Source organism: Coenobita brevimanus, chromosome 5 (assembly GCF_032717465.1).
Source record: "Coenobita brevimanus isolate Jiangsu-jjx chromosome 5, ASM3271746v2, whole genome shotgun sequence".
NCBI lineage: Eukaryota > Metazoa > Arthropoda > Malacostraca > Decapoda > Coenobitidae > Coenobita > Coenobita brevimanus.
Window position 1 is genome coordinate 6,400,400 of NC_136958.1, and position 23,760 is coordinate 6,424,159.

General features: G+C 43.2%; 1 protein-coding gene across 1 annotated transcript in view; it reads left to right on the forward strand.

The window, feature by feature from the left end:
• Lar (tyrosine-protein phosphatase Lar) overlaps window positions 1–23,760 on the forward strand; it is a 608,447-nt gene that overhangs the window by 23,568 nt on the left and 561,119 nt on the right. The window lies entirely within an intron of this gene.

The window sequence follows — 23,760 nt, forward strand, 5'->3', positions numbered from 1 at the left end:
AGTTCGAGAAATCTCACCTGTAATACAATGAATACTTTTTTTTTTTTTTTTTTAGTACAGTGAGTAATAAAGAAACGTCAGCCTAGTAAAGTTAAAAGTGTTGGCTGTATCGTCCTCGTTGTGTTGTTCTAAGTGAGGGTGTTGGTAGTATCCCTTTCATGTTTTGTAGTAAAGGTTAGGAAAAGTGTATGGTAGGATACTTATAGACAGAGTTAGAGAAAGAACAGAGAAATTAGTTGGAGAAGAACAGGGAGGCTTTAGGAAGGGAAGAGGTTGTGTAGATCAGATATTCATTCTTAGATCTTTAGTAGAAAAGTTTCTAGAGAAGGGAAAGAAGTTGTATGCGGCTTTCATGGATTTGGAGAAAGCATATGACAGGGTGGATAGACAAGGATTGTGGAAAGTGTTAAGAATATATGGAGCAGATGGGAAGTTGTTGAATGCTGTGAAGAGTATGTACGATGGTGCGAAGGCTGCAGTGCGTGTGGATGGTGAACTAAGTGAATTTTTCTCTTTGAAAGTTGGGTTGAAACAGGGATGTGTCATGTCTCCATGGTTGTTCAATCTGTACATGGATGGGGTAATAAAAGAGGTACAAGGTAGGGTAGTGGATGTTGGAGTGGCCCTGGTGAGAGAGGATAGTGTTTGGAAACTCCCTGTACTGTTGTTTGCAGATGATACTGTGTTGTTGAGTGAAGACGAAGGAGAGCTTCAAGGCTTGGTGGATGAGTTTGAGAGAGTTTGTAAGAAACGGAATCTAAAGGTGAATGTAGGGAAGAGTAAAGTGATGGTCTTTGAGAGAGGTGAAGTTAGTGAATGTACAGCGAGGTTGGATGGTGAGGAATTGGAAAATGTGAGTACGTTTAAGTACTTGGGTAGTGTGATGAGTAGCGATGGAGGTTTGGAGGGTGAAGTGCTTGAAAGGGTACAGCAGGGAAGAAAGGTTGCTGGTTCTTTGAAAGCAGTGATAAGAAACAGGGAAGTGAGCATGGAAGTGAAAAAGTTACTACATGACAGTATTGTGATACCAACTCTAACGTACGGAAGTGAAGCTTGGACATTGTTGGAAGGACACAAGTCAAGAGTGAGAGCAGTGGAAATGAGTTATTTAAGAGGAGCCTGTGGAGTCACGTGGAGAGACAGGCTGACGAATGAGGATATAAAGGAGCGTTGTGGTGTGGATGTGGATGTGATAGGAAGCGTTATGAGAAACACACTGAGGTGGTTTGGCCATGTGGAGAGGATGGAGGGTGAAAGTCTGACGAAGAGAGTGTATGTGAGTGAGGTGGAGGGGGGAAGAGGGAGGGGGAGGCCAAGGATGAGATGGAGGGATGGGGTGGAGAGGTATATGAGAGAGGGGGGTGTGAGTTGGGAGCAGGGGAGTGAAATGGCGGGGGACAGGGCGACTTGGAGGCGATTTGTTTGTGGCCACCCCAAACGGGATTGAGGCGTCTGGCAATAGATAGATAGATAGATAGTGTTAGCATTTGTAAGTGAGGGTGTTGGTAGTATCATTATGTTGTTTGTGGTGAGGGAGGTGGAAGTTCTGCAGGAGGATGTTGGTGGTATTTAAGATGTTGGTAGTCTAAATGAGGATGTTGGTAGTATTTTAGGTGTTGGCAGTTTTAAATAGGAATGTTGGTAGTACTTTTGCTGTTGGCAGTTCTAAGGGAGGGTGTTGGTAGTATCCTCTTTGGTTTTAGAAAAAGGTGTTGGCACGTGGGAAGAGGGTGAGGCTGCCAACCTTTGTCCAGGGTATGACTGACAGACTACCGTTCATACCACGTTGTGTCGGGGGTGTCAGAGTGGAGGGGTGGTGTGATGGAAGTGGTATTTGTGCGTGGTGTGGAAGCTGCCAGGAGTGCATTTTAGACTGTCCACTGAATATTCCATGTGTGGGTGGTGTGGGGGAGGGGTGTGATGAATACTGATGGTGTGGGTGAGGAGGGATGAGGAACATAGGTGGTGTGGGGGAAGGGTGTGAGGAGTAGAGCTGATGTAGGTGGTGTGGGTGAGGAATATAGCTGGTATAGGTGGTGTGGGTGAGAAATATAGCTGGTGTAAGTGGTGTGAGTGAGGAATATGGCTGGTGTAGATGGTGTGGATGAGGAATATAGCTGGTTTAGGTGGTGGGGATGAGGGGTATGTGTGAGGAATACTTACAAAATACACATAACGAGAGGGTACTGAGGTTGGTGGTGTATCTGGTGGTGTGGTGGTGTGGGTGGTATATGAGGGTAGTGATGTGGGTAATGCGAGGGCTGGTTTAGGAGTATGTTGGTAGATGGGAGATGTGTTAGTGTGTTTGAATTAGTAGATGTGTAAGTGTGGGAGTATGTAGTAGATGTGTAAGTGTGGGAGTATGTAGGCAGTTGTGGGTAGATTTGTCAGGTAGAGGGGAGAGAGGTGTTGGCATTTTGTGAAGGAGTGTGTGTGTGTGTGTGTGTGTGTGTGTGTGTGTGTGTGTGTGTGTGTGTGTGTGTTGTAGTGTGTAGGTCAGTGTGGGCAGTTATGTTTTTCCAAAGATGTGTCATGTAGTGGGATGTAGGCAGCTAGTATAGGAGTGTGTTAGTGTTGGCATAGGAGATCGTCAGTAGGTATGTAGTGTGGGAGTGTGTAGGTAGGTAGAGAAGTGAGTGGGTAGTTGTGAGATGTGTCAGAGGTAGAGGGGAGAGAGGGGTGTAGGCAGCTTATGGAAAAGAGTGAGTGTAGGTGTTGGTTTAGGGGTGTTGTTGATGTCATGGGTGTTACTGAAGAATAGTGTAGGCAGTTGGAGTGAGTAAACAGATGTATTTACGAAGTAGGTGTGAAGTTGAGGGGAAAAGTTTGTTAGCAGTAGGTGTAGGGGTGTGTTAGCATCTCGTAGATTATGTTAGTGTGAGAGTGTGTAGGAAGTTGGAATGAGTGGGTAGTTGTGCAGATGTGTGTCAGGTAGAGTGGAAAATGGTGTGGGCAGCATGTGTGTGTGTGTAAAATATTGTGAAAGGTTATGTCTTGTTCTTCTTTTATATGTTTTACCTTTTTCTGTCATCCTCTTTTTTTCCTTTCCCGTTTATGTTCCATTGCTTTGAATTTGAGCCATATGATCTTTGATAGTTGGCACTGAGAACCCATTATTCAATTTAATGTTGGTAAATGTATTATATAGTGTGGGAGTGTGTAGAAGGATGAAGTGAGTGTGTAGTTGAGTAATGAAGGGTGTGTGTCAGAGATGAAAGGGGTGCAGGTCGTTTGTGTGGCAGTCAGGTGGTAGATACATAGAAGAATGATAGATAGGTTATTGTGGGAGTGTGAAGGAAGATGGATTGGATGTGCAGCCGAGTAGATGAAAGGTGTGTGTCATGTACAGGTGAATGGAGTGTAGGTAGTTTGTGTATGTTGGTAGATCTTAGAGGGCCATGTTGGTAAGTGGAATTTTGGCAGTGTGTAGGGAAGGCAGGTGTGGGAGTGAGTGGGCAGTAGTGTGTATGAAAGTTGCGTCAGGTGGGGAGAGGGTAAAGCGTGTAGGCAGTGCTGGTGTAGGCATTGGGGGATTTAGTGTGTAAAGGATTGGAAAAAGAATTGTTTAAATAAAGGATATATTATAAAAGGATTGCTTTATTTTTGTTTATTGAAGGAATTTATTTTTTACTCCTCACTTATAGACCCATATCAGTAGTATGAGGTACGTATACTATGCTCTTTCTCTCTCTCTCTCTCCCCCCGCCCTCTCTCTCTCTCTCTCTCACACCTACTGTATACACCCTTCATTTTCCTGTACCTCAACCCCTTTATTTCCATCATTTCCTCAGCCCTTCTTTATTTTCTTTCATCTCTCCTTCTCCTTCACATCTCCATTTGTTATTAGTAGTCATCTCTCCGTTTTTTTTTTTTTTTTCACCTTTCAAAATTGTCTTTATTTTTCTCAGATTTTATTCTTTTCTTCTCTCTCTCTCTCCTTCTTCTTTCTCTTCTGCCTTTCTTTTGTCACTCTCCTGGCTTTCCTTTTTTCCTACCACCATTTTTAACATGTTTTTTTCCCTCCCTCACTTTTTTTTTGTCACTTTTCCTCCTCTCCTTTTTACTCCACCCTTACTCCTCCTTCACTTTTTTTTTCCTTCATTTTCTTCCATCTTTTATCTTCCTCTTTTCTTTTCGTCTTTTTTCTTTTTCTTATGCTCTTACTTCTTCCATCCCTTCCTTTCTTTACGTCTTTTATTTTCTTTCTCCCTTCAATTCCTTTTCCCTCCTTTTTTTTTTTTTAACTGTCAGTCCCATTTCTCTTCCTTTCCCACTTTTTTTCCCTTTCCTTTCTTTTCCCCTTTTTCTCTCACCTCTCTCCCTCTCTCCTTTCCCTTCTGTTTCTCTCACCATTTCCTCCTTTTTTCCCCACAGTTATCTCTCCTTTTTCCCTCACCTCTCCCTCGCTTCCTTTTCCTCTCACCTCTCCCACCTTTTCTCTCACCTCTCATATTTTTACCTTTTATGTCTCCCTCGTACCATTCTCTTTTTCTCTTTTTTCCCCACTCTCTGTCTCTCTTTTTTCTCCTCTCTCTTCCTCTCTTTTTTTCTCCTCTTTCTGCCTCCCTCTCACTGCGTCCCTCCTCTCCCTGCGGCCTTTCTCATGTGTCCCCCGTGTCACAATTCTCATGCATTATTTCTACACCTTCCCGGCCCCAGCCTCACCCTAGCTCCACATCCTCACTCCACACCCTGTTTCACTCCACACCCTTATTCTACACCACCACTGCGCACTTACTCTACACCCTCACTCCACAGCATCACACTCACTTGACACCCTCACTCGCACCCTGTTTCACCCCACACTCTAACTCCACACTCTTACTTCACACCCTCTCTACCCCCTTCACCTTTCGCCACATCGTATTCTCTATCCATACATATCCTTTCATACTCTTCCTTCCACACCTTGTCCTTATCCACACCACACACTCTACCTCACTCCTCACCCTAAACACGCTTCACCCTACCTGTGTCCTCATTTAGCGTCCTTCCTTCTCTCTCTTTATTGCTTACACACTACACTTTTATACAGCATATCGTAAACACACACACACACACACACACACACACACACACACACACACACACACACACACACACACACACACACACATCACCCCACCCCACCCCACCCCACCCCACTCGACTCCACCCCACCCCACCCCACCCCACCCCACACCACACCACACCACACCACACCACTCCACTCCACACCACACCACACCACACCACACCACACCACACCACACCACACCCAGCACACCGTCACCTAGCAGTCCCAGCCTCACCTAGCGAGGCTCCCCAGCAATCAATATGAACCGGAATTAGTAAACTGAGGCAGCGAGGTAAAGGTGAGGGGCTGTGGGAACGCCCTGGGAACTGGGGTGTAAACAGCATGTGTGTGTGTGTGTGTGTGTGTTTGAGGTGATGTTTTGTGTGGTGTTGTATGGTGTTGTGTTTAGGATGTGTAGGTGTGGTGAATATCCCTGTGATGCTGTGGTGATATTGGTGATGATGAATATTATTTGTGAAACTGAGGTGTGTGTGTGTGTGTGTGTGTGTGTGTGTGTGTGTGTGTGTGTGAGAGAGAGAGAGAGAGAGAGAGAGAGAGAGAGAGAGGCGATAAGCGAGAGTGAGTAGGACAATAATGGTAATACTCAGGGCAGTGTCGCGTTTACTGTATCCCACATCTTGCTTCACCATGGAGCAGGGCGGCCTGGAGTGGCGTGGGGGAGAGGTGAGGAAGGGTGTTGGAGGGCCTTGCAGTTTACTCCTTTTTCTCTCTTCTCTTTATTTTCTTTCTTATTTATGGAAAGCCTTGGACAGGGATTTTGTGTGTGTGTGTGTTTGAGGTTGCTTTGTGGATGAGCTGAAGGGTTAGACGTTTTCAGAGTCCGGCTACCTAATTGGATTATAGGAGATAGATAGATATACAGACAGATAGGTAGATAGATTGCTAGATAGATTTACCGACAGGCCTGCAGACAGAGATAGATAGATAGATAGATCGACCGACAGACAAGCAAGTGAGAGACAGTCTGATGTATAAACGGATATAGATTAGATAGATAGATACGCTGACAGACACACACAAGCAGAGACAGACAGACAGTGTAATAGATAAACATAGGTAGACAGACAGACAGATAGATAGATAGATAGATAGATCGATAAGTAGTAAGGTAGTAATGGAAACAGGTAGACGGGAGATCAGCGGAGACATACATTCGCTAGAGATTGACAGACTGACAGACAGGTAAACAGATTGATACAGAGACAGACAGACACACAGATAGGTATACACAAAGACAGTTCCATCCTAGTATTATGTATTCCATCCTGGTATCATGTATCCAGGTATTAGTCTGGCCAGGTATTTTCCCTCGCGCAGCCAAGCCATGGAATTAGGTATAGGAAAAGAAAAATTTCACTAACATACCTGGTACAAGGAATAGGGCCCTCAAGCAACAAAACGTGTGTGTGTGTGTGTGTGTGTGTGTGTGTGTGCAAGGCTCTAGTTTTCGCATTTTATTGGTTTTACCCATTGTATTATTTTTTTTCCCCACAGAACCATTAATAAAGTTGTATTTTCCACCAATTTTTATCCATTTTCTCTCTCGTAGCTAATTGTCACATGATTTCAGAAGCCACAGTGACCTTGTTTATTTCGATCCCCCTCGACCACTTGCCTTAGGAATGCACTTCCTCTTTGGGTAAACAGCAGGTGAAGAAGACTACGTGGACTGCTGATGTTGTCTTTGTGTCTTCCTTTCTTACCCACGTAGCCAGTGCCCACGCCTAGGCCACTGGGAAGAAAGGAAGGCAAACACTAAGATGCCGCGTACAAGAAGCCTGGCCAGTGATACGAGTCTTGGAACATAACAAAAGCGGCCATTTTTGTCATCCGGGGTTGTGGAGCAGGGAGACACACAAACAAACTTAACCATTAATTCTCTCTCATTGTGAAGACATTTTTGTTTTGAAGACTAAGGAAGGGAGAGATCACAAGTTTGACGTCTCTCTCTCTCTCTCTCTCTCTCTCTCTCTCTCTCTCTCTCTCTCTCTCTCTCTCTCTCTCTCACACACACACACACACACACACACACACACACACACACACACACACACACACACACACACACACACACACACACACACACACACACACACACACACACACAATTCTTACCCCCTCAGCCCCACTACCGCTTCCTTGCTGGGGACGGGAACGCTTTGCTGCGAGTGTGTTATGTAGATTAGCGCAATAAACTGAGAATTTCGATAACCATAAATTATCGAGTAACTGCAGGTTGTTTGTTATCTAGTTTTTGGCCCGTTCATCCCAAGCCCGGGCACGTTCTACCGGCCTATAATGGTAATCTGTGTGTGTGTGTGTGTGTGTGACAGAGATAAGCGTTTTAGAGGAAATAGTATAGTTTGCCCATTAGATGCTCGTTTTCTTTTTGTTTTCCTGTTGATTTTGTTTTTTTTTACTATCATCTTTTTATTTTTGCCTGTGTAATGCCAGGTTAGGTAGAATTTGTTTTGGTTTGGTTAGTTTACGGAAGATCTGGTTAGGTTTGGTTTGGGTAGGGTAGGGTAGGTTGTGCTGTGGAGGGAAGGGTAGGGAAGGGAGGGGAAGGGAAGGGAAGGGAAGGGAAGGGCATGGTTGGGTACGGTAGGGAAGGATAGGGAAGTAAAGAGAAGGTAAGGTAGAGATAGGATAGGTTAGGGTAGGGTAGGGTAGGGTAGGGTAGGGAGATGGGTTATATACAGGTAGCTCAAAGAAGTACAAAGGAATGCAAAGAAAGGTAAACAGCAACAGACCTACTGGTTCCCATCGGGTACGGAAGCCGCCTAACACCTCTTCCTTAACGATTTATTTTTGGATATGGTTGGGTAACAATTTTTTACGCTATCTGTGCAGAGTATGGCGATATTGGAAGGATGTATATATCACAGACTAGGACAGTAAGGTGTAATATGCAATATAAATCGCCTGTGAAATGGTGTTAGGGAGCTTTCTTAACTGACAAGAATGCGGGTTTATGGCTACGATATCTAATGTTATGAGCGGAAGATAAGGATAGCAAACCAAGATAAACATGTTGAGTTTTAGGGTAAGTTGGCTTGGATTAGGTCATCGTGTTATGTTTGGTTTAATTAGATCAGGTGAGATTAGTGTTAGACAGGTTAGAGTGGTTTAAGGTATGTCCAGGTAGGATTTGAGTTAGGATTGGTTAGATGTAAATTAGTTTAGGTTAGGCCAGGTTAGGTTAGGATAGATGCGGCCAGATTAGGTTAGAAGATTAGGTAAGGAAAGGTTAGATTTGTTTGGATCGTCATACTAGGTAAAGTTTGAATCAGGGAAGGTTAGGACAGAGAAGGTAATTTCAGGCCAGGTGTTGTTAGGTTAAGATAGATTAGGTCAGGCCAGGGTAAGGCATGGGCGGTTAGTATCCAGAGAGGGGTGGGAGGCTATAAAAGTTCTGCCCCACCCACCCCGCCTTACTTCGCCCCGCCCAGCCAAGCCCCAACCCACCCCGTTCCGCAGTCTGTCACCTCCCGCCCTACCTGTGATTTATTACCGGCAGGCCACCAGGACACACGGACTGCGCTGATAGGACCCAGGGCATTAGGGAAGGACACGGGGGTTGGGAAGGACACACGGGGTTGGGAAGGACACAGGGGGGTTGGGAAGGACCTACGGGGGATGGGAAGGACCTACGGGGGTTGGGAAGGACACATGGGGGGTTGGGAAGGACTTACTGGGGTCGGAAAGGACACACGGACGACGGGAAGGACACACGAGGATTGGGAAGGTCACACAGGGGTTGGGAAGGACACACAGGGGTTGGAAAGGGTACATGAGCGTTGGGAAGGACAGGAGAGGGAATGGAAAGGACACACAAAGGCCAGGAAATAGATGGATAGACTTGAAAGGTGACTGGAGGGGTTGGAAGGACACAGAAAATGGCGTGGAAAGATAGATCTAGGAGGGACACGAAATTAAGAAGGGCAGGGCTTGGCAGGACATGGAAGGAGCTAGGAACGACAAGGATGGGAAGGACACAGGAAGCTAGGAAGGACACGAGGCTAGGCGGGGCAAGGACAGAAAGGACATAGGAACTAGGAACGACACACAAGTGGCTGGGATTGATATGAAAAGGATAGCTAAGGAGAGAGTGCATTGTGCTAAGAATGACAAGGAAGGAAATTAGAAAACACAGGAAACAAGGAAGGTAACAGTAACGTAAGAAGGACAGGCAGAATAGGTCAGTAAGCAAGGCAGGACAGATCTAGCAAGGACAGAAAGGGAGAAAGGACGAACGACAGTGAAAGGAAGGTAGGAAGGACAAAACAGCTGCTAGAAGAGGCGAAATATGTGGAAAATACTGGCAAGAACAGGAAGGTAGAGAGGAAAAAAAGCAAGAAAGGTACAAGGAAAAAATCAAGGAAGGAAAGGGAGACAGGAAAATATCAAGGAAAGAAAAGTAGAAAGGACAAAATTGCCGTCCGAAGCTGCCCGAGTCTGGGGATGAAATTCTCGTGCGGTTAGGAATCTTACTAACACCTTTTCCATAACGATTTATTGTTGGATATAGCTGCTTAATATAATTTTGTACGTTTTTACTAAGGGAATGGTGATATTAGAATTATTTCACACACACACACACACACACACACACACACACAGCTAAGTTATGTGCGTCGTGGCGTGACTTGGGGACTCTCAGTAGCTGAAATACTGAGAGCCAGGGGGCAAGTGATTTAGTGTGTGTGTGTGTGTGTGTGTGTGTGTGTGTGTGTGTGTGTGTGTGTGTACTTTTCTCCTCTTTCTTCTAGTCACCTTTCATCTCTCTCTCTCTCTCACCCTCCGATCCCTTCAGCCAATCATGTTTCTTCCTTCACCAGTTCTCACATCCCTCCACACCCTCTCCCTCTTCCCTCTCTCATTTTCTGTCATCCTCCCCATCTCCCTCCCTCTCCCCCTCCCTCCTCATCTCCTCCCCCTCCCCTCCCCCTCCCCTCCCTTCCACACCTGCATACTTTCCTTGCAAATTCCGTGTGGCATCCCAGTTGGCTTGGATCATACAGTCACACAGACACCAATGCATAATGCACATACACACGCATACATTCAAGTGCACATGCTTATACACACATGCATACATACACACGTATACACATACATACATACACACATGTATACACACATACATACATACACACGTATACACACATACATACATATACACACGGATACACACATACATAGACACATACGTACATACGTGCATACACACATACATACATGTATGCATGCATACATACACGGAGAGAGAGAGAGAGAGAGAGAGGTAATGATCTAGGTGTTATCTAGGAACTATTGGCTGATGACCTGCCATGAATGTTAGTTCGTCAGTAGTTTCTTTTTCTGTGTGTGTGTGTGTGTGTGTGTGTGTGTGTTTCCATCGAGAGACACCGAAGGCCACTTTGACGTGTTGCATGTGCTCATGAGGTTTTGTCTGTGCTTGTGAAGTGCTGTGTGTGATTGAGATCCTGTGTAATATATATGAGATCCTGTGTGTGCATGTCTGCCTGCTTGTGCCAACCTGCATGCATTATGTACCTGACTACTGACTTGGGCATCTTCACGCATGTATACCTTCATGTATGTTTGCTTGTGCATGTAAGTGGTGTACGTTTTTAGTCATTTATTCTTTAACTCGTATGTACGCCTGTGTATACCTTGGCTTCTTCAAAGCCTTTTTGTCTCAATTCTGTACACCTGTTAATCCTCCTTTCAATGTTTCGTCGTTGTCTGTAATTATCAAACTTGTATTTTGGTGCGGGAAGTTAGCGGATTTTCTGCCTAATTAACTTGTATCGTGACTGGCGGTGTAAGATGTTGGTGGGATTGATTTCGCCGCAAAATGAATGTTTAAAACCAAAGGTAATGATAAGACTGGAATAAAAAGTGAGAGAGATTACAGGAACTTCCCTACAAGGAAAGATGATTTACGGGGATCGTGCCAGTTTCCTATTTTACCAAATAACGATGACAGGGTTCATTGTCTAGTGTTATTAGTTGTAACGTATCCAGTGTATTATTCTTTACAGTGAAGTAGTATTATACACTGAATTATCCTGTTGCATGCAGTTTAATTGCCAGAAATGTAGCAGTGGTCCTGTATAATCATGAAGCAGAGGTATGTGGCAACTGATTCAGAGATTATTGCCAGATAGTACTATGTGTGGAAGTTAATTATATGTCGCTTTTATTGTGACCAGGAGGGGAATATCAATAAACCAGTGATCATTTCTCATGAACCATTAATAAAAGATGAGGTGAGGAATATTAAGAAGGTAAGATGATGTTCCTGTTGCGTGTAATTATGTTGTGTGACATTTTAGTTTGAACGGAGGCAGGAATTTAGCATTTGTGGCAGAAGGTCAGTTGAGCTTCCGAATATTAAGTCAAAATGAATATAATATCAGAACCTTGGTCTATTAAAAAAAAAAAAATCAAGTATTTGGAGATTATTGACGCACTTTTATATTACTGAAATGATATTAGCGACAAAGTAATTAATAACAAGTTGGTGGTAATATAGTTTTTAAGTTTAGAGGCAAGAGCGTCCTGAGTCTTTGTGAGTGGTGAGTGCACGTGACTTAAGCTCCGGGAAAATTAGCTCTTTTTGCTCGCAAAATGTGGCCTGCACTCTCGTGGCAGGAGATCTATAGCTGTGTGATGCTTTCTGAAGGTAAGTGTGCAGTGGTGAGAGGCTGGGTTGGGTATTAAGAACAGCAAACTGATTGGTACGAAGTGGAAGTCAGGTGTTCGAAGGGTATAATTGTAGCAGACGGCGAGGAGATTTAAAAGGCCATGTAAACATAAACCACACACACCGCAACTCAGCCAGGACACAGGGCGTGTGTGCTGGGCATTCCACAGGCCCTGTCTTCCCCCTTACCTTACTCAAGACAACCACCACCAACCGGGCTACAGCAAGGCCCGGTCTCCTCGAATGAGGAGAGAATCAACAACAACAACAACATAAACAAACACAGACTTGTTTAAAGGACATGATCCCAGGTGACGAGTTAGGCATGAAGATTGTGGTAAAGTTATTGAACTGATTGCGGTGAATTATTGTTAGAACTAATAATGAATTGTGAAAATGATGAGTGGTGGTGATGAATATGATTATTTGGGTGGTGAGTGTTGTGGCTGGTGATGGTGATGAAGGGTCTTGGGAGGATGCTGAGTGGTTGGGTGATGGTGATAGATGTCTGTGGTGGTGATGATAGTGGAAGTGAGGGTGTAATTTTGTGGTGAAGAGAGTAGGAACGTGAAATTAGGTAAATAATTTTTCATTCAGTGTAGACAAGTTTTTTATTTTAATCTTGCTGCAACTAGACAATTTACATGAGGAGCATCGAGAAGCATTTAGCAAGAATCCCAATTTAACCCCATTAATTTAATACAAAGAGTAGAAAGTCCTGAAATAACATTGGCAGAGTCTGCATTGGTAGTGTTTTCAAGGTACAAAGGAGTACAAAGGAAAACAAATAGCAACAGACCTAATGGTCCTTTCGATTCTGCTTGTTACAGAGAAGACTATCACAATATTATGTAATTTTGCAAGTTAAATGTAAGGATAGTAAAGCAAGAAGCCTATCCCCCCACTCACCTAACCCTCCAGTCGAAGCTGACAGGAAAAAAAGTGAGAAGGACCCCCATGCAACAGGGAAAAGCTGACATGGAATAGTCATAGGAAAGACTGAAAAGTGGTAAACTATATTCTCTCCTGTTATATCTGTACACCACAAATGTCAGTAAGCTACAAATATAAGAAATTACATAGTATTTCTCTGCTGTAGTTTCATCGCAATCTGAAACAGAGAGAAAAAGCTTACATCATTTTTCAGTCATGAAGGTGTTTAGCTGGGGATTTGAGGTGAGATACTTATCCAAGTGATTTTTGAATATCACCACTGTACTGCAATCAGTGACATCCCTGGGCAGTGTATGCCAAATGTTGACAACTCTGTTAAAGAAAAAATGCTTCTCTTCATTAGACTGGAAATGCTTTCCAATAATCTTATACCCATTACCTCTAGTGTAGTTCGAACGATCACTGGTAAAGTACTTGTCAACATCCACATCATCAGTTCCTTTAATAAACTTGAATACTCGAATCAGATCCCCTTGTAGTCTGTGTTTTGATAGTATAAATAACTTTAGCCCATTTAATCGCTCCTCATACGATTTGTTCCTCAGTCTGGGTATCATTTTTGTTACTCATCGCTGCACTCTCTCTAATGTGTTTTATGTTTTTCCTGTAATATGGTGACCAGAACTGCACAGAGTACTCTAGATTTGGATGCACTAAGGAATTGTATTGGGTAAGAATTATATTTTCAGATTTGAACTCAAATGATCTACCTATAAATCCAGCTACTTTGTTTAATCATAACTTCTGTTCACTATTTACTTGACTTCAGATCATCTATAATAATTATTCCTAGATCCTTTTCATGGTTTACATTCATGAGTTGAGAATGATTCATTGTAGAAAATAAACTTTTCATTTTTACTTCCAGTATTTAGAACTTTGCATTTATCAGTATTAAAATCCAATTGCCATTTTTCAACCCAATTAAGCAGTTTTTCAAGATCCCTCTGAATCAGTATTCTTTGTTCTAGGATATCTGCTCTACTACTAATGTTTGTATCATCAGCAAATTTTGATAATTTACAAAATATGCCCTGTCGCTAAGATGTGAATGAACGTGTGTGTGTGTGTGTGTGTGGATGAGTAAATTGGGAGTGTGTCGTCCTGTCTCAGCTACCTCCCTTTCTTTGGGCTAAGCAGCCTAGGTATATAGGTAGATAGTTGGACAAAACACGCCTCCATCAATGTCGTCTATACAAATCAAGAACAGAATAGGACCCAAAACTGAACCTTGCACACGCCTCCATCAATGTCGTCTATACAAATCAAGAACAGAATAGGACCCAAAACTGAACCTTGCAGTAGGCCTACACCACTTATAACATTTTTCACAGTCTAATTCCTTATCATTGATTACAACTCGTTTTTTATGATTAAGAAGCCAACTTTCAATCCATCATAGAACACTGCCACCGATACCATAGATGCGCAGTTTCTTGACAAGTTGAACTTGTAACATTATCAAATGCTTTTTTTTAAATCAAGGTAAATGGCATCGACAGAGTGCTGTCGTACATGTTGATTGTATAATTGAAAAAATCAAGTAGATTAGTAAGACATGAAAGCTTATTTCAGAATCTTTGCTGAGTCTTTGATGAGATTATTCTGTTCTAAATGCTTGACAGATTTATCTCAAACTATGGTTTCTGACAACTTGCAAACAACTGATATCAGGGTTACAATATTGGTCGATAATTACGGGGTTGAGATTTGTCTCACTTTTTGAGTATCAGAGGTACATTTGCTAATTTCGAGCCACTTGGTACAGTGCCGCTTCTGAGAGAGATACTGAATATATGTGCTAAGGTTTTCACTGTTTCGTCTTTTGCCATCTTTAACCTACGGCGTCCCGTCAACGTTCTTTAACATCCACACGTTTTGTCACTGCCATTTCCGTCGACGTACATAAACGCGAAAAAATTGCAAGGTCCCTAATTTGCACAATTTTCAATTTTCGCGAGTCATTTTTGGTACATATACACGTGACACCTTCCTCAACAAGATGCCAGGCAGGGACAATGCCTTACCCAGCATGACCTCCTCCACCCCCCGCATGTCATTGTCTGAGCAATTCACCGGTTATCAGTGACCTGGCCAGTATAGCCATGTCATGCCACGGTACAAAATTCAGGGCCAGAGTGATTCCCCAATCAATGACAATGTGGAGGACAAACTTTACATAGCATTAGAGGAAGAAATAGTTAGAAATGATGATCAGGTAATATGGCAAAAAAAGGTCAGATATTGGTGAGTGAAACAATGCTTATTATGCCTATATTACTGCTTGAAAACCAATATACTCTTGTACTACACATAAATTCGTACCAAGTAAATAAATAAATACCGTTTATGAGTGGTGTGAAATAGTTATCCTTCCATAGAACTCGTTTTCTTTGGTGCCAGCCTGATAGAAAACCCAGTAAGGTAAGGAGGTACTCCTACCTGTAATGAGTATTTTAAACCTCAGGTGAGCGATTTCTATGAATTTTCGATGTTTCTCACCAAAAGCGAAGGTTTGAGCCAAAAAAAAAATTTCCTAAAATGATCGGGATTGGGGGGAGTCAGTGGTGGAAAAGTGGTCGGGATGGGGCGGGTTAAGACTCTTGGGGATATTCTATCAGGCCCTGGTGTTTATTTATCTTAAGTTTATTTAGTGCAAGGAGTACATCTCTCTCACTGATGATAATTTCTTTGAGTGTGTTGTCTTCATCTACTGTAAGTGTGTGGAGGACAGTGTTTGGATCGAGCATGAACTTTCTACTCTGAATACAGATTAAAGAATCTTAGCCATCTCTGTTTCATCATTTCTATGCTCACCATCTGCTGATACTAGTGGTCCTATTGTTGGTGATAATACTTTCTTGTATCTGATGTAGCTAACTGAAAAATTCTTTAGGGATTGATTTAATGATGCAATGTGTACCGTACTTCAAGGTTTTTCTTACATTGCTTTATTACCGTAGCTTTTTAGCATTTTGACGTCAGTTATGGTAAATATCTTTATCCCCCTCATCATTAGTGGCTTTGTATTTCTGATAAGCAAGTTTCATTGCCGAAAGACTTCTCTTAATATTGCTGTTCCACCATTTGGCCTCTTACTTTTTACTGGCCTTCTGTTATGCATCGGTACACATTCCTTAACCGCCTTATTAAGGATTTCTGAGAACTCTGTCTATACTGTGTATATTTGTACTTTCAATAATCGGTTCCCATTCATTGCTACGTAAAGTTAGCTTTCATTTGTGAAAATTGGCTTTCATGTCTGGGCTTTTCTCGTAACTACAGTTTTGGTCGGTGTTACAGAAACTGAGGTTGAATGTGACTATATGATGATAACATTATGAACAAGGCATTTTGACGTTGCCAGTATAAGGTCTAGGATATTTTCTCCACTCGTGGGTTGCTCTGTTAGCTGATATAATCAGCTTTCAAGTAAGTTAGTATATAAGTGTAAATCTTTGTGCAAAGATAAGGATCCAGTCCATCTTGTTACTGTTTAGTTGAAATCTCCAACAACTACAGTACTGTATTCTGTGTGCAATAGACTTCTGCTATTCGTTCGTATAATCTTATTGTCAGTTTCGCAAGACTGGGCCTTAGGACGATAAATTGATCCAATGTCATCTTTCTGTGTGATTCATTTCCGAGCTGGACATACGTTATATCAGTATTGTCAGTGGATGGTTTACGGATTACAACTGGATGAAGGTTACTTTTAATATACAGCTGTGTGCTGCCTCCCATTCCTCTCATTACTGAAAATACTTTAACCAGGAAGGTTATACTCTACTATGAAATCTCTTTCTTGAGTATCTACCCAAGATTCAGTAATGGCAACAATATCGTAGTCATCAGCAAATACTTGGGCCTCTGAATGTAGAAACTTATTTCTCAAACTGCGCTCATTTACAGTTAAACCTTTAACATTATCCTTACTCCGACGAAGATAGTCTGGGGTATTGGCCATTATTTGATTGCAGTTTATGTCAGTCTGGGACATGGGCAATTCTTTGATTACAGTTTATGTCAGCAAGTTATCCAGAGAAGTAAGATAAAAGTTACTACTTGTGATATGATTAGTATTAGATGTAAAATTGATAGCATTTTAGGGATAATGAGTTCAAATTGATAGCATTTTAGGGATAATGAGTTCTTTCAAGTGTCCTGTAAAAATTGTAGTTCATGAAAACAGGGGCATCGCCAGAAATAGCCCCCAATTTTTTTTTCCTGATTTGTTTAACATTTTTTTCTTTTGTTTCTTGTATTTGTCCTTTTTTGTTTCATTGTTCATTTTTTTAAAAATAGATACAGATTATCTTGTCACTGTTTACCCATTTTCCTCATGCAAACATTATATTTTGTGTGGAAGATGGAACAGTACAAATTTCTGCTCTCTCAACTGATTAGCTAACACCCATACAACTTGTGCCCATTCCTTTCAGAACCTCATAATCACAGTGTTAACTAGCAAATAACTAAAAGCAATTTCCATATGTGATGGGAGAGCCACCTGTATGTCCAAGTCAGGAAAAATTGGTTTAGATTGGGCTGGATTTCAGTAGGATCTCCCCCTTCATTCAGCAGGAGAGAGAATGCATTGCAAGGGGAAGGAAATGACAAGTCATGAAAACAGGACTGTAATACAGTCACCCCTCCTTTTTTGTGGGTGCTAAGGAAAAGACACTCGTGAATAATGAAAATCCGTCTAAAAGGGCCAGCACAGCCTTGATTTAAATATATGTTTGCCCCCCCCCTCCCCTCCAAAAAAAGTGCTCTGTAATGCCCCAGACCATCACTAGATATTGGTATCTACTTGTTTAAAGTGTTTTTTTTTTTTTTTAATAATTTATCAATATTCTTTTAAATCCTCAAAATGCACCCTAGATTGTCGTCCTCTAATTTGTGCTAGTTTACCGGTAGTCATCCATGAATAACAAAAACTGCCATGGCGGAGTCAGAATGGTTTAGCACGAGAGATGACTGTATTTGAGGATGATGCTTGACAGCGACTGTAATGTCTTTGATCACATGTTATTTTATGAAAGATGAATTGATTCGTAATCCCAGATCTTAGCATAATTCAGCACAGTATTCGCTGAAGTTAACAAGAAGCAAAGCTATGTTGTATATATATGTTAACCACAAGTTGTAATTGCATCGTACTGTAAAGCATCCTCATCTATGTTGGGCCAAGTCAGGGTGAAAAGAGTATTGTGTTGGTATGCTGTAAAATCCAAGCAAGTTTGTGTGACACGATCTTTCTCCTAAATGCACGTGATAGCCGCAGTTTGTCAGGGTAGTGGAAACGAAATTACCAAGTAACTGACAATCGCCACTCATTATTTCCAAGGTAACATTTGCTGCCCTCTGATTTTGTGACAACACACGTTTCTGTGGTGACATTAGAAATCTTTATTGTTATCTTGTTTCAAATACTGTTATTTCTCGAAACGTTTTTAACCAGCGCTCTTGGTCCGTATGCTTGTCGGGTTCCCTTACACCTTATCCAAAGCGATTTATTTTGCTTATGACACCTGTCTGTTCTCCTTCATGTTACTTCAGTCATTCTAACATCATCATACTTTGCATAAATAACATACAAAACGATATCAGCCATCTGTATCCATAATAAATTGCTGAGGAAGAGGTGTTAGGGCACTTCCTTACCCGACGAGAGTACCGGCTATTGTGTAAAAGTTCGTTCAGGTCGGGGCTCGTGTATTTTGATTTTACATATAAAGAATCTCATTGTTTGAAAATAATGTCCAGCACGTGATGTTGGCCGCTAATTAGTGCATCGTGTGTGTTACCTGAGTTGTTTGATGGAGAATTTTGAGCAGAGTAGAGGACAAGAGGAGAGGGTAGGAGACTGTACAAATGAGGGAGATAAAGTGGAGAGGGAGGGGAGGGCAGAATGTAGAGGGCAAGAGGAGAGGGAACTGATGAGAATGTAAGAAAGAGGGAGATAACGGTAAAGGGATGGTGATGAAGGTAATGATAGGGATCTCCTGGAGCACCTCCCCTCATCACCTTAATACTCGCCCCTATTATCTTTGGAAAGAGAGAGAGAGAGAGAGAGAGAGAGAGAATGTGGAAGCTAGATGATGAGAGGAGAAAGTGTACTAAGAATGGGGAAAATTGCACACACACACACACACACACACACACACACACACACACACACACTGGAATCAACCTCATTGGCTTCTCCGTCGACCCACTCGAGGCCGCTATTGTGTGGAAAGAGAGAGAGAGAGAGAGAGAGAGAGAGAGAGAGAGAATGTGGAAGCTAGATGATGAGAGGAGAAAGTGTACTAAGAATGGGGAAAATTGCACACACACACACACACACACACACACACACACACACACACACACACACACACACACACACACACACACTGGAATCAACCTCATTGGCTTCTCCGTCGACCCACTCGAGGCCGCTATTGTGTGGAAAGAGAGAGAGAGAGAGAGAGAGAGAGAGAGAGAAAGGAAAGACAAAGAAAAGTTGGTTGTAAATAAGAAGAGAGAAAGGGAGAGGGAGGACAGAGTGGGAGGGGAAATTAATGGAACAGAGTTGGAGAAAAAGGATTGGGAGAAACGAATACAAGAAGCCTGGGAGATAAGGAGAAAGAAGTGACAGAAAGAAGAGATGGGGGGAGGGGACGGAGGGAGGAGAAGGAAAAGGAAGAAAGAGTATGTAAAGGAGGAGGTGAGGGGTGAGAAAGAGAATGGGTTGGAAGGAGGGAGGTAGAGGGACGGAGGAAGGGAGGGATCGAATAGAAAGGGAAGGGTGATGTAGCAGAGAGAGAGAGAGAGAGAGAATGGGGAGGGGGTGAATGTAGCAGTGAAAGAGTGGTTAGTTAAATAGGTAGGTGAAAATGAGGGAATCACGAGGCATTAGGGCGGTGAAAAAGGAGGGAGATACGGAATAGGTGATGGAATAGTAGGTAGGAAATAGGCAAAGAAAATGTGGAAAGGAAAAATAGAGAGAAGTGGATAGAGAAGAGGCAAAAGAGTGGTTAGGGAAAGATGCAAAAAGAGGAGAGGGAAGAAATAATTATGTGCAGTGGAGAAAAGAAAATGCCGGGGATGTGGCGAGGAAAGGGAATGGAGAGGAAAGAGGGAATGAAAGGAAGCACTCGGGAAAAAGGCAGAGAATGTGAGTGGAAAGGAGAGGAAAAGTAACTGATGAGAGAGAGAGAGAGAGAGAGAAAGGATGCGAAAGGAGTTGGAGGCGAGCAGTCAAAGAATATAAAAGAACGGTGAATAGGAAATATGTAATAGATAAAATGAATAGGTAAGAGGTGACGTATTGGTGGATAGAGAACAGGCAGTGATAGAAAGTTGATTTGAAGAAGGCAGAGAGAGACAGATAAATGATAAGAGATAAAAGGAAGAGTAAAGAGGGAAGAGGGGAGGGGAGGGACACTCTTATCGGAATTCTGTGAAGATGGGAAAGAGGGAGGGGGGTAAGAGGGGAGAGGGAGTAGGAGGGGTGAGAGGAAGACGATTGGAGAGGGGAGAGGAGAGGGAGGTAGGGGAGGAGAGACTGGAAAGGGAAGAAGAGAGGATGGTAGGAGAGGAGGAGGGAGAGAGAGAGAGCGGATTAGTGGAGATGAAAGAACGAGAAGTGGAGGCAGGTAGGAGAATGAGTTGAGAGAGAGAAGGAAGAAGGCGGGAGAGGACGAGGAGGAAAGGGTAAAGGAAGCAGGAAGGGGAGGAAGAGAAGGAGAAGGAGAAGGAGGAGGAGGAAAGGGGGAGGGGAGAGATGTGGAGGAGGAGGAGGGGGTCCTTTCTATTATATCGGCTGTTCGATGACCATTACCGACACATGAGCTCCAAGGAACGGGTGGGCAGAATGGGTCAACAGATGATGGTCCTCCTCCTCTTCCTCCTCCTCCTCTCTCTCTCTCTTTCTCTTTCTCTCTCTCTCTTTCTCTTTCTCTCTCTCTCTCTCTCTCTCTCTCTCTCTCTCTCTCTCTCTCTCTCTCTCTCTCTCTCTCTCTCATTAAACTTAATTTTTTTTTACTCCGAAGCAGCTCCTACTTACTTATTAAAATCGCGTCTAATTAAAAGTAAATTAGCATCTTCCACTCTGCTCTCAGTTTCCTATTAACCTTTTGACAGAGAGAGAGAGAGAGAGAGAGAGAGAGACTTGCTTTTAACCCTCTGACTGTTTGGATTTTACTGAGAGAGAGAGAAAGAGAGAGAGAGACTTGCTCTTAACTCTTTGACTGTTTCGACTTCACTAAGAGAGAGAGAGAGAGAGAAACTTCCGGGAAAATGGAATACTTTGCCGATGTCTTCCATAGCCACGAAAGATATGCTCGGAATTCCCTCTGTTTAGGAAAATTGTCCTGTTTTAGGCTATTTCTTACTTTAACTTGACGTAAGATTTTCAGTTCCCCATCTTGAATTCTGAGTTGTAGTCATTAACACCTGAATATGGTGCTGGTCACGAAGAAGTGTAATGGAATGGATGCATAGCCGTAGATTTTTTTTTTTTCTCTCTCTCTCTCTGCCATTGAGCTACGTGAAATAGGCTGCAAAAGGACGAAGATCAGGGCCAGGTTAGTTTAAGACAAGTAGATAAAATTCCCTTTCATCCTTATTTTATTTTTAAAGATATTGTAGGGTTTTCAGTTATATTAATAGCTTAGATAAAAAAGAAAAATGTGTCCTTTAAAATGCAGGCATATGTTTCTGCTTTGGGAGTACGTACAGATTAAAGTTACAGTGACGCATACAGATATACCCAGTGTCATGTTGTCGCATTCACTACGTTCATTTGCTGCAAGACTTCTCGATTCGTATTTCGCCAGCATGGGAGAGCTAATTTTGGCCATCAGTCTTCCTCAGTGGAGAAGGCTTAGATTTTGACTTAGATTTAGCTACTGGGTAAAGTTGTTCACCTCCTGCAGTCCACCACCACCCTTTCGGGAGGCAGGGAAGAGGTTGAGGGGCGTTTATATAACCAAGTAGTGGAGTTGTTCGGCTATATCAGTGCCACCGTGTGAAGGTGCCCCACCCCATCACCAGCTGATCCCAGTGGCGATAAATAATGATATTTCGTTAACAGTTGACGAGCTAAATGATGTACAGTAACCAGTTTCTTGTACCTTCTGGTAGTTTATTGCTGATACCATTAGTTTTATTTATTTATTTATTTATACATAGGCTATCTACCAGTGATTACTTTTTGATGTACCGCTTATATGTAACATATTTATCACTATTTTTCATCGTGCGTCCGTATCTGCTACATACAAAAATAAATCACTAAATGGAATACATGAACATCCAGTATCTAAATGGCAGTATATTTCAAGACCAGACTCATTCTGGGTGCGTATGTAATTCTGGAAACATATGCCATCTCCATTTTTAGTGCTTATCGTATCTCCTTATCTAATGCATTTAAATTACTATTAACTAACTAAATAGCGGCAGTTTCTCGTGTACCTCCTCTGGCAATTTATTTCGGAATCCTAACCTCCTCCCAGGCTCCATCTTGCATTTTCACGGACGAGAGAACACCAGCTGGGTCCCGGCAACATTAGAACCCGGCTGTATCAGAAAAGCCTTAATCTTGGCCGGACCTGGGATGGAAAGAAGGAGCGGCTGGGGTGGGACAATGTAGGTCTCTTGGCCGGGCCCAATCTGGCGGAGTGGGTCGGCTCCTTGGGGACGCTGTGGTGTAGGTACTGAGGGGGTGGTGAGAGGGATGGGTGGTGCTGGTGGTGAGGGAAGCAATTTGTACTGAGAAGGGTGGAAGAAGGGAGAGTGATGAGGTGGTGGTGGTAGTAGGCTTGCTTCGCCGGTAAGGGAGTGTAGAGAGTGGGGAGTGGAAATGGAAAAGTGGTGGTGAGAGGGATTGCTGATGGTGATGAAGAAAGCAATTTATACTGAGGAGGGAACTTGTGCAGGGATGGGTGGTGCTGGTGGTGAGGGAAGCAATTTATACTGAGAAGGGTGGAGGAAGGGAGAGTGATGAGGTGGTGGTGGTAGTAGGCTTGCTTCGCCGGTAAGGGAGTGTAGAGAGTGGGGAGTGGAAATGGAAAAGTGGTGGTGAGAGGGATTGCTGATGGTGATGAAGAAAGCAATTTATACTGAGGAGGGAACTTGTGCAGGGAGAGCGGACGGTGAGGTGGTGGTGGTGATAATAGGTTTGCTATAGTGATCAGGGAGTGAAGTGAGTGGGGAAGGTGGTGAGTGAGTGGGGAGTGGAATGGGAGGAAAAGTATTGGTAAGAGGCATTGGAGGTGGTGGTGAAGGAAGCATTTTTTATTGAGAAGGGGACTTGAGGAGGAAAGGAGAACGATGACTGGAGAGCAACGGGATGGTGGTTGTGGCAAGCAAGATAGGCACCGCGGAGGGATGGGTTGTGGTGGTAAGGGGAGCAATTTGTACCGTGGAGGGGACTTATGGTGGAAGAGAGAGCGATGAGATGACTGTGGTGGTAGACAAGCTACGGTAGTAAGGAGTATAGTTAGGAAGGTGCTAAGTGTGGAGTGGAAAGTGATGAGGAAAATTGGTGGTGTTGATGGTGGGGATCAGTTTGTATTGAGGAGGAGACTTTGAGGATGAGAGAGCGGTGGTTGGAGAATGATTCCTTCTTTCACTCGCTCTTGTCCTTCTCCTCCCTTCCCTCCTTTTCCCTTACTTCCCATCCTCTTACGCTCTCTCGTCTCCCTCACTTTCCGTACCACTACCTTTGGCATCCCCTCCTCTTACATTCCCTCATCCCCTTCCCTCACATTCCCCTTTTTCTTTCACCCACCCTCCTCGTGCCCTAACTTCCCTTCCCCATTCTCCCCTCCTTCCCTGGCAGACCCAGCGTTAAGGAGTGGGTGGTTAAGGCGAGAGAGGGAAGGAAGGACCAGCGCTTGAACATGCACTACTGGCTGGCTGGCTCGCTTTTGTAGACGGCATGACCTCGATCACGGCTATGAATGGGGTGCTGGCCACGTACCGTACCTTTTTTTTTTTGGGGGGGGGGAAGGGTCGC